Genomic DNA, 13,681 nt, shown 5'->3' on the forward strand with positions numbered 1-13,681 from the left:
TTCCTTAAACTGAGATTGTATCGCTCTCTGGGAGATAGGAACCAAACAATATTGGGAGAGGGAATGAGGGGGGGAAGAGGGAATGAGGGGGGAGAGGGAATGGGGGAGAGGGAATGGGGTGGTGGGGGAAATGAGGGAGAAAGGAGGGTGGGGGAGAGGGAGTGAAGAGGGTGGGAAAGAGGGGCTGAGGAGGGTGGGGGTGAGGGAGTGGGGGAGGAGAGGGAGTGAGGAGGGTGGGGAAGGAGAGGGTGGGGGTTGAAAAGAGGCGGGGGAAAAATTGGGGGAAGGAGCGATTGGGGGAGGGGGGATCGGGAGGAAAGAGGGAATGGGGAAGGGGGAATGGGGAGGGATGAAGAGGGGGAATGGGAATGGGAGAGGGGGATGGGGAGGGATGAAGAGGGGGGGATGGGAATGGGAGAGGGGGAATGGGGAGGGATGAAGAAGAGGGGATGGGAATGGGGAAGGGGAATTGGGAGGGATGAAGAGGGGGGGATGGGAATGTGAGAGGGGGAATGGGGAGGGATGAAGAGGAGGGGATGGGAATGGGAGGGGTTAATGAGTGAAAGGGGAAGTGGAGAGGGACAGAGTAATGGGCGGGGGGGAAACGCAGTGCGGGGGGGGGGGGGGTGTAATGGGGATTGGAAGGGGAATGGTGTGTGTCGGGGCAATAAGGTGGGCAGTGGGAATGGGAGAGTGGCTCAGTGAGGTTTAATAGGGATGGGAGGGTTGGAGCAGGAGATATTTGGGAGGATTTAATGGAGGGGTTGATAATAATAATTGATCAGATTCCTGAGTGTGTGAGCAGCACAGTTCACAATGTGAGCAGTGAGAGTGGGAATTTCCCATGTAAACAGGTAACGCTGCAGTTACTGGCTGTGACCACCAGGCAGCATCTTATCCTCACTGTGTCCAAACCCACTGCATCCTCAGCATTTACTGCTGTTGAAGACACTTCTGGGCCCAGCAACAGTGAGACGAGTAACACAGACACTGTGAAGGCGACCTGGAATGAGCAGGTTTTCTCATGAGGTTACCATATTGGTACCAATGACACAGGTAGGGAAAGGGATGAGGTCCTGAAGTGTGAATATAGAGAGTTAGGCAGAAGGCTAACGTGCAGGACCTCAAAGGTAGTCATTTCAGGACTACTACCGGAGCCACGTGCTAGTGAGAGGAGGAATAGGAGGATTAGGCAGATGAATGCCTTTCCCAACATTGACTGGGACAGCCATAGTATTAGAGGGTTGGATGGAGAGAAATTTGTTGAGTGTATTCAGGAGGAATTTCTCATTCAGTATGTGGATGGCCCGACTAGAGAGGGGGCAAAACTTGACCTCCTCTTGGGAAATAAGGAAGGGCAGGTGACAGAAGTGTTAGTGAGGGATCACTTTGGCACCAGTGACCGTAATTCTATTAGTTTTAAGATCGCTATGGAGAATGATAGGCCTGGCCCAAAAGGTAAAATTCTAAATTGGGGCAAGGCCAATTTTGATGGTATCAGGCAGGAGCTTTCAAAAGTTAATTGAGAAGGCAAAGGAACGTCTGGTAAGTGGGAGGCTTTCAAAAGTGTGTTAACCAGGGTTCAGGGTAAGCACATTCCTCTGAGTGTGAAGGGCAAGGCTGGCAGAAGTAGGGAACCCTGGATGACTCAGGATATTGAGGCCCTGGTCAAGAAGAAGAAGGAGGCACATGACATGCATAGGCAGCTGGGATCAAGTGAATCTCTTGAAGAGTATTGGGGGTGTAGGAGCAGAGTGAAGAGAGAAATCAGGAGGGCGAAAAGGGGACACGAGATTGTTTTGGCAGACAAGGCAAAGGAGAATCCAAAGAGCTTCTACAAATACATAAAGGGCAAAAGAGTAACTAGGGAGAGAGTAGGGCCTCTTAAGGATCAACAATGTCATCTATGTGAGATCCACAAGAGATGGGTGAGATTCTAAATGAATATTTCTCATCGGTATTTACTGTTGAGTAAAGCATGGATGTTAGGGAACTTGAGGAAATAAATAGTGATGTCTTGAGGAGTGTACATATAACAGAGAAGGAGGTGCTGGAAGTCTTAAAGCGCATCAAGGTAGATAAATCCCCGGGACCTGATGAAGTGAATCCCAGGACGTTGTTGGAGGCTGGGGAGGAAATTGCAGGTCCCCAGCAGAGATATTTGTATCTTCGATCGTCACAGATGAGGTGCCTGAAGATTGGAGGGCGGCAAATGTTGTGTCTTTGTTAAAAAAGAGCTGCAGGGAAAAGCCTGGGAACTACAGGCCACTGAGCCTCACATCTGTGGTGGGTAGGTTGTTGGAAGGTATTTTGAGAGACAGGATCTACAGGCATTTAGAGATGCAAGGACTGATTAGGGACAGTCAGCATGGCTTTGTGAGTGGAAAATCATGTCTCACAAATTTGATTGAGTTTTTGAAGGGGTAACCAAGAAGGTAGATGAGGGCAGTGCAGTTGATGTTGTCGACATGGACTTTAGCAAGGCCTTTGACAATCTGAAAATGGAAAATTTTCGGATTGGAGGCAGGTTGCTAGCGGAGTGCTGCAGGGATCAGTGCTTGGTCCTCTGCTCTTTGTGATTTTTATTAATGACTTAGAGGAGGGGGCTGAAGGGTGCATCAGTAAATTTGCTGATGACACCAAGATTGGTGGAGTAGTGGATGAGGTGGAGGGCTGTTGTAGGCTGCAAAGAGACATAGATAGGATGCAAAGCTGGGCCGAAAAATGGCAAATGGAGTTTAACCCTGATAAATGTGAGATGATTCATTTTGGTAGGACTAATTTAAATGTGGATTACAGGGTCAAAGGTAGGGTTCTGAAGATTGTGGAGGAACAGAGAGATCTTGGGGTTCATATCCACAGATCTCTAAAGGTTGCCAATCAAGTGGATAGAGCTGTGAAGAAGGCCTATAGTGTGTTAGCTTTTATGAACAGGGGGTTGGAGTTTAAGAGCCGTGGGGTTATGCTGCAACTGTACAGGACCTTGGTGAGACCACATTTGGAATATTGTGTGCAGTTCTGGACACCTCACTATAAGAAGGATGTGGAAGCGCTGGAAAGAGTGCAGAGGAGATTTACCAGGATGCTGCCTGGTTTGGAGGGTAGGTCTTATGAGGAAAGGTTGAGGGAGCTCGGGCTGTTCTCTCTGGAGTGGAGGAGGCTGAGGGGAGACTTAATAGAGGTTTATAAAATGATGAAGGGGATAGATAGAGTGAACGTTCAAAGACTATTTCCTCGGGTGGATGGAGCTATTACAAGGGGGCATAACTATAGGGTTCGTGGTGGGAGATACAGGAAGGATATCAGAGGTAGGTTCTTTACACAGAGAGTGGTTGGGGTGTGGAATGGACTGCCTGCAGTGATAGTGGAGTCGGACACTTTAGGAACATTTAAGCGGTTATTGGATAGGCACATGGAGCACACCAGGATGATAGGTAGTGGGATAGCTTGATCTTGGTTTCAGATAAAGCTCGGCACAACATCGTGGGCCGAAGGGCCTGTTCTGTGCTGTACTGTTCTATGTTCTATGTACCGCAAGGTAGGTTGTTGCATAAAGTAAAATCTCACAGGATCCAGGGTGAGGCAGCTAAATGGATAAAAATTGGCTTGTTGACAGAAGCCAGTGGGTGGTTGTAGAGGGTTGTTTTTCAAACTGGAGGCCTGTGACCAGCGGTGTGCCTCAGGGATCAGTTCTGGGCCCACTGTTATTTGTCATTTATATGAATGATTTGGATGAGAATATAGGAGGCATGGTTAGTAAGTTTGCAGATGACACCAAGATCCACGGCATAGTGGACAGTGAAGAAGGTTATCTCAGATTGCAATGGGATCTTGATCAATTGGGCCAGTGGGCTGACGAATGGCAGATGGAGTTTAATTTGGGTAAATGCAAGGTGATGCATTTTGGTAGATTGAACCAGGGCAGGACTTACTCAGTTAATTGTAGGACATTGGGGAGAGTTACAGAACCACGAGATCGAGGGGTACAGGTTCATAGCTCCTTGAAAGTGGAGTCACAGGTGGACAGAGTGGTGAAGAAGGCATTCAGCATGCTTGGCTTCATTGGTCAGAACATTGAATACAGGAGATGGGACGTCTTGTTGAAGTTGTACAAGACATTGGTGAGGCCACACTTGGAATACTCTGTGCAGTTCTGGTCACCCTATTATAGAAGGGATATTATTAAATGAGAAAGAGTGCAGAAAAGATTTACTAGGATGCTACCGGGACTTGATGGTTTGAGTTATAAGGAGAGGCTGGATAGACTGGGACTTTATTCTCTGGAGCGTAGCAGGCTGAGGGGCGATCTGATGGAGGTCTATAAAATAATGAGGGGCATAGACAGAGTAGAGAGTCAACATCGTTTCCCAAAGGTAGGGGAGTCTAAAACTAGAGGGCAAAGGTTTAAGGTGAGAGGGGAGAAATACAAAAGTGTCCAGAGCGGTAGTTTTTTTACACAGAGGGTGGTGGGTGTCTGGAACAAGCTGCCAGAGGTAGTAGTAGAGGCGGGTACAATTTTGTCTTTTCAAAAGCATTTAGACAGTTCCATGGGTAAGATGGGTATAGAGGGATATGGGCCAAATGTGGGCAATTGGGATTAGGTTAGGGGTTTTAAAAAAAAGGCGGCATGGATAAGTTGGGCTGAAGGGCCTGTTTCCATGCTGTAAACCTCTATCACTCTGTGACTCACCTCCATTTTCCCACTTTCCATTCCAGCTCTCCTTCTTGCCCCCTCCCCCTCCCCCTTTCAGGGCAACTGCCACATTCCTCGGGCAGTCCTTTAACAATCTGCATCTCTGTTCTGCCATTCACACATTCTGATCATTAATGGACACTTTCTAGCACCTTCTCAGCCTTCTGTCTCCTCATTTCAATTCCCGTTGTCCCATTCCATCCCCCCGACCCTCACAGTATAAATCTCCGCTGATTCTCTGCGCTCTCAGCTCTGACCAAGGGTCATCCAGACTCCAAACGTTGGCTCGATTCTCTCCCCAGAGATGCTGTCAGACCTGCTGAGATTTTCCAGCATTTTCTGTTTGTGTTGAAGTCATGTTGGAGTTGTATCGAACTGTGGTGAGGCCACAGCTGGAGCACTGTGTGCAGTTCTGGTCACCACATTTTAGGAAGGATGTGATTGCACTGGAGAGGGTGCAGAGGAGATTCCCCAGGATGCTGCCTGGGACGGAGCATTTAAGTTATGAAGAGAGGTTGCGGAAGCTTGGATTATTTTCGGTGGAGCAGAGAAGACTGAGGGGCGACCTGATTGAGGGGTACAAGATTATGAGGGGCACGGACAGAGTGGATAAGGAGCAGCTGTTCCCCAGATTTGAAGGGTCAGTGTTCAATTCTTTGGTCTTCAGACATTTTATACAGCTCCATCATCGCCTCTCTGCTCTGATATTCTATACCTCGGCTATAAAGACAATTAACCCATTAGCCCAGTTAACCACCTTATCGACCTGTCCTGCTGCCTTCAGGGATCTGTGGACATGAACCCCAAGTCTCTCGGCTCCTCTGCACTTGTTGGCATCCGACCATTCCAAGGACAAGTCACTGTGAAAGAGCGGCTAGTTCAAGGCAGTTCCACTGCTCTCTGGGAATAGGAACAAAATACCACTGGTTCCACTGGGCTTCGAACCCAGGACCTTCTGCGTGTGAGGCAGACGTGATAACCACTACACTATGGAACCACATGACTGTGAATGTAACTGAGCTGGAGGCAGTTCATGGTCGGGGGGCGGTGGGTGGTTACTGGATTGCTCCCTGGAATGAGCGGGTTTTCTCATGAGGTTGGATTGGACAGACTGGGCTTCTTTCAGCTGGAGTTTAGGAAAGTGAAGGGGTGACTGGATTAAAGTTTCTAAGATGCTGAACGGTCTTGGGAAGGTGGAGGTGGAAAAGATGGCCGCACGAAGGAGGGCAGGGGGCTGCCGCTGAGGGCCAGGAGGTGGGTGAGCAGCTCCCGAAAGGATGCACAGAAGGAGGAGGGTGCCGAGGGCAAGTAGGTCCAGGCTCCGGGATTCATTACAGGCCCTCTCGGAGGAGATGTGCCGTCGCCGGCTGCGGCTCTCCCAGAGCTCAGTGTGGCACCTTTGTGAGGTGTTGGCACACCTGGCACCTCAGGGGAGAAGCGGCCACCCGTTCCCTGTGGGCGGGAAGGTGACGGCTGCCCGGAATGTTTTCCCATCTGGGTCATTTCAGGCACCCAGTGGCCACCTCGTTGGGATCTCCCAGGCCTCCGTGCACAGATGTGAGCGGCAGGTCACAGGGGCCCTGTGTGCCCGGGCCGGGCAGGACATAAACTTTGATGTGGGCCGTGCCCAGCAGGAGGCCCGGGCTCGAGGCTTCGCTGCCATTGCTGGAATTGCCAATGTCCAGGGAGCAGTGGACGGGACACACATCGCCTCGCGGGCCCCACATACAGAACCACAGCAATTTGTCAACAGGAAAGGGTTCCACTCCCTCAATGTGCAGATCGTATGTGACCATCTAATGAGGATCAGGCAGCTCGATGCTCCCCATCCAGGGAGTGGCCATGACAGCTTTGTCCTCAGGCAGTCGCACATCCCTGGCCTCTTTGAAGAGCAGCCCAGGCTCCCGGGATGGCTACTGGGTGACAAAGGTTACCCGCTAAGGTCATGGCTGATGAGGCCTGTGCGGAGGCCCCAGACCGAGGCAGAGAGCCGCTACAACGAGGCCCATGCAGCCTCCGGATCCATCGGAGAGCGGGGCATCGGCCTGCTGGAAATGTGGTTCCGCTGCTTGGAGCCCTCGGGGGGGAGCCTCCAGTATCATCCTCTGCCCGTCCCACGCATTATAATTGTTGCTGCATTCTGTACAACATCACCCAGCAGCGGGGGAGGGGGAGGAGGAGGAGGGGGAGGAGGGGGAGGAGGAGGGGGAGGGGAGGGGGAAGGGGGGAGGGGGAGGAGGGGGAGGAGGAGGGGGAGGGGAGGGGGAAGGGGGGAGGGGGAGGAGGAGGAGGGGGAGGAGGGGGGAGGGGGAGGGGGGGAGGGGAGGAGGGGGAGGGAAGGGGGAGGAGGAGGAGGGGGAGGGGGAGGGGGAGGGGGGAGTGGGAGGGGGGAGGGAGGAGGGGGAGGGGGAGGGGGGAGGAGGAGGGGGAGGGGGAGGGGGTGGGGGAGGGGAGGGGGAGGGGGGAGGGGGAGGGGGGGAGGAGGAGGGGGAGGGGAGGGGGAAGGGGGGAGGAGGAGGGGGAGGAGGGGGAGGATGGGGAGGGGAGGAGGGGGAGGGGAGGGGGAAGGGGGGAGGGGGAGGAGGAGGAGGGGGAGGAGGGGGGAGGGGGAGGATGGGGAGGGGAAGGGGAGGAGGAGCCGGAGGAAAGAGGGTGGGCGGCGATGGCAGGTGTCCGGCAGGGAAGGGCAGCGAGGGACGCCTTAATGGCAGCCGCTTCACCGAGCTGGTGCTGTGCAGTGAGGGGGCTGCAACCCCCACACACCCACCACACCCCAGGGGCAAGTGCAGCCCCCATTCCCCCTCCAAACCCAACTGAGCCCTCAAACCACATCACCCTTCTCCAGCCTCTCTCATCCCACCACCCGATCCCCCAGAAACACCCAAACCTGTTCATGGGCCTGGGCTGCCAATGGCTGCCAGTCTTGGTTGGAGGCTGGAGGATGATGAGGACTGGCTGTTGTGCTCACTGGGATCCTGCCCCTGGTGCCACTCAAGTCTGACTCCTCCCTGTTCTCCCAATGCACGCTGCCACCCTGGCCCACGGGGCTGGAAGGCGGGGGGGGGGGGGTGGACGGTTCTGGTGGGCGTTGGGGAGGGTCGGGCAGGCGGGGGGGTGGGGGGTTCTGGTGGGCGTTGGGGAGGGTCGGGCAGGCGGGGGGGTGGGGGGTTCTGGTGGGAGTTGGGGAGTGTCGGGCAGGCGGGGGGGGTGGGGGGCTCTGGTGGGCGTTGGGGAGGGTCGGGCAGGCGGGGGGGTGGGGGGTCCTGGTGGGCGTTGGGGAGGGTCGGGCAGGCGGGGAGGTGGGGGGTTTTGGTGGGCGTTGGGGAGGGTCGGGCAGGCGGGGAGGTGGGGGGTTTTGGTGGGCGTTGGGGAGGGTCGGGCAGGCGGGGAGGTGGGGGGTTTTGGTGGGCGTTGGGGAGGGTCGGGCAGGCGGGGATGTGGGGGGTTCTGGTGGGTGCTGGGGAGAGTCGGGCAGGCGGGGGGTGGGGGGTTCTGGTGGGCGTTGGGGAGGGTCGGGCAGGCGGGGGGGTGGGGGGTTCTGGTGGGTGTTGGGGTGGGTCAGGCAGGCGGGGGGGTGGGGGGTTCTGGTGGGTGTTGGGGAGGGTTGGGCAGGCGGGGGGGTGGGGGGTTCTGGTGGGTGTTGGGGAGGGTCGGGCAGGCGGGGGTGTGGGGTTTCTGGTGGATGTTGGGGAGGGTCGGGCAGGCGGGGGGGTGGGGGGTTCTGGTGGGTGTTGGGGAGGGTCGGGCAGGCGGGGGGGTGGGGGGTTCTGGTGGGCGTTGGGGAGGGTCGGGCAGGCGGGGGGTTGGGGGGTTATGGTGGGCGTTGTGGAGGGTCGGGCAGGCGGGGGGGTGGGGGGATTTGGTGGGCGTTGGGGAGGGTCGGGCAGGCGGGGGAGTGGGGGGTTCTGGTGGGCGTTGGGGAGGGTCGGGCAGGCGGGGGGGTGGGGGGTTCTGGTGGGCGTTGGGGAGGGTCGGGCAGGCGGGGGGGTGGGGGGTTCTGGTGGGCGTTGGGGAGGGTCGGGCAGGCGGGGGGTGGGGGGTTCTGGTGGGCGTTGGGGAGGGTCGGGCAGGCGGGGGGGTGGGGGGTTCTGGTGGGTGTTGGGGTGGGTCAGGCAGGCGGGGGGTGGGGGGTTCTGGTGGGTGTTGGGGAGGGTTGGGCAGGCGGGGGGGTGGGGGGTTCTGGTGGGTGTTGGGGAGGGTCGGGCAGGCGGGGGTGTGGGGTTTCTGGTGGATGTTGGGGAGGGTCGGGCAGGCGGGGGGGTGGGGGGTTCTGGTGGGTGTTGGGGAGGGTCGGGCAGGCGGGGGGGTGGGGGGTTCTGGTGGGCGTTGGGGAGGGTCGGGCAGGCGGGGGGTTGGGGGGTTATGGTGGGCGTTGTGGAGGGTCGGGCAGGCGGGGGGGTGGGGGGATTTGGTGGGCGTTGGGGAGGGTCGGGCAGGCGGGGGAGTGGGGGGTTCTGGTGGGCGTTGGGGAGGGTCGGGCAGGCGGGGGGGTGGGGGGTTCTGGTGGGCGTTGGGGAGGGTCGGGCAGGCGGGGGGGTGGGGGGTTCTGGTGGGCGTTGGGGAGGGTCGGGCAGGCGGGGGGTGGGGGGTTCTGGTGGGCGTTGGGGAGGGTCGGGCAGGCGTGGGGGTGGGGGGTTCTGGTGGGCGTTGGGGAGGGTCGGGCAGGCTCTCTGTAACATGTGGCTGAGTCTCGCAAGGTACAACAGACAGCACCTCTGTGCATGGGAATGGGGGGCACTCGGCTCTGTGCGGGGGGAGGGGGGGCACTCGGCTCTGTGCGGGGGGAGGGGGGGCACTCGGCTCTGTGCGGGGGGAGGGGGGTGGATCAGAGACACATTAGTCGCAGCTGTGAGGTGTGAATAAAAGTTTATTGTGTTGTTAACATTAGTGACGAATAAACCCTGACTCCTGGTAAACTCTTAGTGAACTACAACCTTCTCACTTTGTGCGGCCTCCTGCTTCTCCTCGGCGTTACCCCAGGAAACACATCGGAGGAGGAGGTGTCCAGCTGTGACGCACGCCCCGTTGCCTGTGATGCCCTTGGCGGACGTCCCCTGGGTGGCCAGGACGTGGCTGACTTGCGGATGGCACTGTTTCGGTGCCACTCTGTTCATCTCGTTGGCCCTGAGAGTCCCCGGTGTGAGGAACGGGGAATCGGAAGGTTTTGGTACGTCTGAGATCTCTTGGCTGTGTCGAAATCTCGACTTCCGAGTTTGACTCAAACACAAACACACATTGACACAAGATACTTAACCAACAGATTGTCTTTATTTTACTTGCCAGCAAGGGGAATCAGTCCCCGACACAATGGGCCAGAGACACCATTCCACCAGACAAAGAAAATCATCCTGGTTTATACAACTCTGCAGCTCACAGTCAGTTGGACACAATCCAATCAAAAGTGTTACAAATGACATCCTTTACGTATTGATCCAATAGAAACAATACTGATCCACCCTGATCGATGAGATCACGATACCTGGTGGGATACCCCAATATATCATCCCCAAGCCTGTCCTCTAGTGCCTGAGTCAGACATCATGTCTGTATTTTGATCGCAGCCTCACAAAGCATCTTCACTGAAACAGTCTCACATGGGCATCCTTTAACTGATAAAGGGGGCGTACAAAAGCCATTAACATTTTATGGGCTTGTCAGTGAAGTGACTGAATCTCGAAGGGATGTGGTCAACCCAGCTTGCCTTCAGGATATTCCCCGATTATAGCCCTGATAAGTTTGTTTATTGCTGACAGAATGAAACACAGGTGTGTAATGCTTATCAATCCAATGACTGAGCTTTTTATCATTACCGACAGTTTCAAGGGGGATCATCATTGTCACCATTAATTCTTGTCAGTTCCCAAGTCCCCGACCATAACTCTTCCGTTCGCTGAGACATTAATATCCTTCTGACTCTGTTTTGATTGGAAACTGTGAAGCAGCTTCATTAAAACTCACTCCTGTATCAGTTGTTTCTGATAAGGTGTCAGGTGAGGCATTGAAGCCTCCTTTATGGCCCTGTGATTCCAACAGTTGGGTGCTTTAAAGGACTGTATCGAACGTGTGTTTAGTATCAAAGGGCTCTCTGTAACTGTGCATTAAAGTTTCTTTGTTTAATTTCTAAAAATGTACAGAAGATATATTTATATATATGCACTAATTAAAGGTATTATATGTACCTTTAAAACTACAAAGTATTTAAAACACCTCATTACAATTACTAACAAACTTACTCCCCATTGAGAAAGTGAATTCTACATCGAAGTTGATGAAACAAAAACCCGAGCAGAATCTGCCAATCTGATAGAAACCCTTTTCTTTTCTATCTTTCTCCACATCACAGCCTTTCTGCTCTGATATTCTGTGCCTCAGCGATAGACAAGTGACCCATTAGCCTAGTTAACATAAGAACATAAGAACTTAAGAAATCCGAGCAGGAGTAGGCCATCTGGCCCTTCGAGCCTGCCCCGCCATTCAACAAGAGCATGGCTGATCTGAAGCGAATCAGTTCCACTTACCCGCCTGCTACCCATATCCCCTAATTCCCTTATCGATCAGAAAACTATCTACCCGTGATTTAAACATATTCAACGAGGAAGCCTCCACCACTTCAATGGGCAGAGAATTCCAGAGATTCACTACCCTCTGAGAGAAGAAGTTCCTCCTCAACTCTGTTCTGAAACGGCCCCGCCGTATTTTGAGGCTGTGCCCCCTAGTTCTGGTTTCCCTTCTAAGTGGAAAGAATCTCTCCACCTCTACCCTATCCAGCCCCTTCGTTATCTTATATGTCTCCATAAGATCACCCCTCATCCTTCTAAACTCCAACGAGTACAGACCCAATCTGTTTAATCTCTCAACCACCTTATCGACCTGTCCTGCTGCCTTCAGGGATCTGTGGACAAGAACCCCAAGTCTCTCGGCTCCTCTGCACTTGTTGGCATCCGACCATTCAAAGGACAAGTCAGTGTGAAAGAGCGGCGAGTTCAAGGCAGTTCCACTGCTCTCTGGGAATAGGAACAAAATACCACTGGCTCCACTGGGCTTCGAACCCAGGACTTTCTGCGTGTGAGGCAGACGTGATAACCACTACACTATGGAACCACATGACTGTGAATGTAACTGAGCTGGAGGCAGTTCAGGGTGGGGGGCGGTGGGTGGTTACTGGATTGCTCCCTGGAATGAGCGGGTTTTCTCATGAGGTTGGATTGGACAGACTGGGCTTCTTTCAGCTGGAGTTTAGGAAAGTGAAGGGGTGACTGGATTAAAGTTTCTAAGATGCTGAACGGTCTTGGGAAGGTGGAGGTGGAAAAGATGTTTCCTCTTATGGGTGAGGCCAAAACAAGGGGGTGCTGTTTGAACATTCAAAATAGATGAACAGGTGTCCTTTAACAAATTCCTCACACGCGATGAACAATTCCAAGAGTCGCCGGCAGCAACATTCATTCATTTGCCCTCATTTGGTGGGGAAATACCCTCCATACCAGGATGTTGCCTGGTATACAGGGCATTAGCTATGAGGAGAGGCTGGAGAAACTTGGTTTGTTCTCTCTGGAACGATGGAGGTTGAGGGGAGACCTGATAGAAGTTTACAAGATTATGAGGGGCATGGACAGGTTGGATAGTCAGAAGCTTTTTCCCAGGGTGGATGGGTCAATTACTGATGGGCACAGGTTTGAGGTGCGAGGGGCCAGGTTTAAAGGAGATGTATGAGGCAGATTTTTTACACAAAGGGTGGTGGGTGCTCGGAACGCGTTGCCGGGCAAGGTTGTGGAAGCGGATATGGTGGTGACTTTTAAGGGGTGTCTTGACAAATACATAAATAGGATGGGAATGGAGCGATATGGTCCCCGGAAGGGTAGGGGGTTTTAGTTCAGTTGGGCAGCATGGTCGGTGCAGGCTTGGAGGGCCGAAGGGCTTGTTCCTGTGCTGTAATTTTCTTTGTTCTTATTCTTTATTAGGAGGTCGCCCTTTTAGGACAAGAGATGATTACATTTGTTTTCTCTCAGAGGCTTGTGCCACTTTTAAACTCTGCCTCAGAAGGTGCTGGAGGACGGGGTCACTGAATATTTTCCTGGCGGAGGGAATTCGATATTTGTTGAGTGAGAGAATTAAAGATTATCGGGGAGGGGGAGGGGAATATGGAGAATGTGGAAGCCAACAGAAAGGGATCAGCCACGGCCTTAGTAAATAGTGAAGCAGCTCGAAGGACCAGATGGTTTCAGGTTGCAGCATCCACAGGATTTTGCTTTTAATTTTATAACAAATTATAACATTGGTTCAGTTTTTCTGTTGGTGCCGTGGTTTAGTTGGTTAAAGCGCCTGTCTAGTAAACAGGAGATTCTGAGTTCAAATCTCAGCGATGCTTTTGTGTGTGTTGCATTCTGCAACTCTGAGAACCCACAACTTTCCCGTTCCACAGCAGGAAAAGAAGCCCAGAGGCCCATTTTGTCTGCTCCAGCCATCAAGCACCTATTAAAATGGCTGAATGTTGCTGCCGGCGACTCTTGGAATTGTCAATCGCGTGTGAGGAATTTGTTAAAGGACATCTGTTCATCTATTTTGAAGCACATCTCAAACAATTGTGTCCAGGGTGGAAGAAAAGCAACACCCAAACAGGGACTTGAACCCTGGACCCTCAGATTAAGTTGGAGAGCCGGTGCAAACATGATGGGCCGAATGGCCACTTTCTGCATCGTAACAATTTTGAGATGGACAGAATTGTAATCAGTCAGTGAGTCAAGGGTTGTGGGGATAATGCCCGGACAGAGTTGAGGATTATCACATCAGATCTATCATGGTTTTATTGAACGGTGAAGCAGGCTCGATGGGCCAAATGGCCTCCTTCTGCTCCTACATCTTATGGGATTATGATTGAGGAGGCCATTCAGCCCGTCGACCCTGGGCTGCCATTCAACATGATCATGGCTGTTCGGGCACTTCAATAGTTTTGACACCCAGTATTCCCATAACCTTCGGTTCTTGTGAATG

At 53.7% G+C, this 13,681-nt stretch overlaps 2 non-coding genes across 2 annotated transcripts; both read right to left on the reverse strand.

The window, feature by feature from the left end:
* Positions 1-5,617: 5,617 nt before the first annotated feature.
* trnav-cac (transfer RNA valine (anticodon CAC)) lies at positions 5,618-5,690 on the reverse strand. Its single transcript has one exon. It is a non-coding gene; the product is annotated as a tRNA-Val (tRNA).
* A 6,031-nt stretch (positions 5,691-11,721) lies between these two features.
* On the reverse strand, positions 11,722-11,794 carry trnav-cac (transfer RNA valine (anticodon CAC)). Its single transcript has one exon. It is a non-coding gene; the product is annotated as a tRNA-Val (tRNA).
* Positions 11,795-13,681: the final 1,887 nt, after the last annotated feature.

The sequence above is a fragment of the Mustelus asterias genome, unplaced genomic scaffold, assembly GCF_964213995.1.
Source record: "Mustelus asterias unplaced genomic scaffold, sMusAst1.hap1.1 HAP1_SCAFFOLD_2334, whole genome shotgun sequence".
NCBI lineage: Eukaryota > Metazoa > Chordata > Chondrichthyes > Carcharhiniformes > Triakidae > Mustelus > Mustelus asterias.